The sequence below is a fragment of the Aplysia californica genome, unplaced genomic scaffold (genome assembly GCF_000002075.1).
Source record: "Aplysia californica isolate F4 #8 unplaced genomic scaffold, AplCal3.0 scaffold00015, whole genome shotgun sequence".
Classification (NCBI taxonomy): domain Eukaryota; kingdom Metazoa; phylum Mollusca; class Gastropoda; order Aplysiida; family Aplysiidae; genus Aplysia; species Aplysia californica.
This window is the reverse complement of record NW_004797285.1, coordinates 586,689-588,138: the sequence shown is the minus strand read 5'-3', so window position 1 is coordinate 588,138 and position 1,450 is coordinate 586,689.

Sequence of the window (1,450 nt, the reverse complement as noted above, 5' to 3'; positions counted from 1 at the left end):
CACACACACACACACACACATGGGCATACAGATAGACCGACCTACAGACAGACAGACAAAGTGATAAATTGAGAGGAAGAGATAGAGAAAGAGATTGAAAAAGAGAAAGAAAGAAGATGAAAAAACGGGGAGGTGCATTGGGGGAAAAAAACAATTTGAAAGAAACCTGTGCGAACCGCTTCTGGCGAGCAGAAGGTTTCCGCTTTACGGGTATACAGGTATCGTCTCTTTCCGGGAGGGAAGGCAACATTTCTCCGTGTGAGATTAGTTACAGTTTGGAGCCGTAGAGAACAGAGACAATAACATACTACAAACTTCACTATAAGTTAAGGACCACCTTGACAGACAGCCCTGATTTTTATTATCAAAACTTTTTGCTCTGAAAGCGTAAAAGGGTTGCCAATGTGTACTCTGAAATGCTTCCAAAAGAGGAAAAACCATCACGTGCTGCACGGAAGTCCTCCCGGAACTTTAGCCAAAATTGCTGTTTATTATTGACTTGTGTGCGACACCACGGACATCCCTCAGTTATAATTTATGGTGCATGTCATAAACGGACGTACAGTCTCGAACTGTGCTCACTTTGGAGGCAATATAAGTAGCTGTTTGCGCAAAATCCAGTATCGCATCAACGTGCAACCAAGACGAAAGCTCAGAGACTTTGATTGTGCCAAAGCTATGGTATGGCTGCAGGATGGAGTTGGAGCCCGAGAAGCTACCAGAAGGCTTGCAGTGTCGCACTCTGTCATTGTCAGCCTGAGACAGCGCCATCAAGCCACTGGATCAGTCCAAGAACGCTCACGTGCAGGTCAACCCAAGAGGACCCCTCAGAGTGTTTGCAAGTGGACCTTAACTTATGCTGAAGTCTGACATAACATTTACATAGTATGATCTTTTCCTGGAAACATTATAAAAGAGATTACGACATAATGGTTTAGTACCTTCCCACTGCCTCTTTCTCCCTCTGTCTCTATTTATTTTTTCTCTGTCCCCCCCCCTCTCTCTCTCTCTCTCTCTCTCTCTCTCTCTCTCTCTCTCTCACACACACACACACACACACACACACACACACATACACACACACACACACACACACACACATACACTCTCTCTCTCTGTCTCTCTCTCTCTCTATGTCTCTCTCTCCCTCCCTCTCTCTCTCACTTTCTTTTTTTCTTTCTTTTCTCTTTCTTTCTCTCTCTCCCCTCTCTCTCTATCTCTCTCTCTCTCTCTATCTCTCTCTCTCTCTCTCTCTCTCTCTCTCTCTCTCTCTCTCTCTATTGTTTAATTAACAGCAAAAAGGTAACTACCACTTCTAAAACACACCTGCACACACACACACACACACACACACACAAACAAACAAACAACCATACATACACATGCACGCACGTGCACACTACACGTTAACAAAGACACGCATCAGGATTTCTGTTTTAAATTTTGTGTC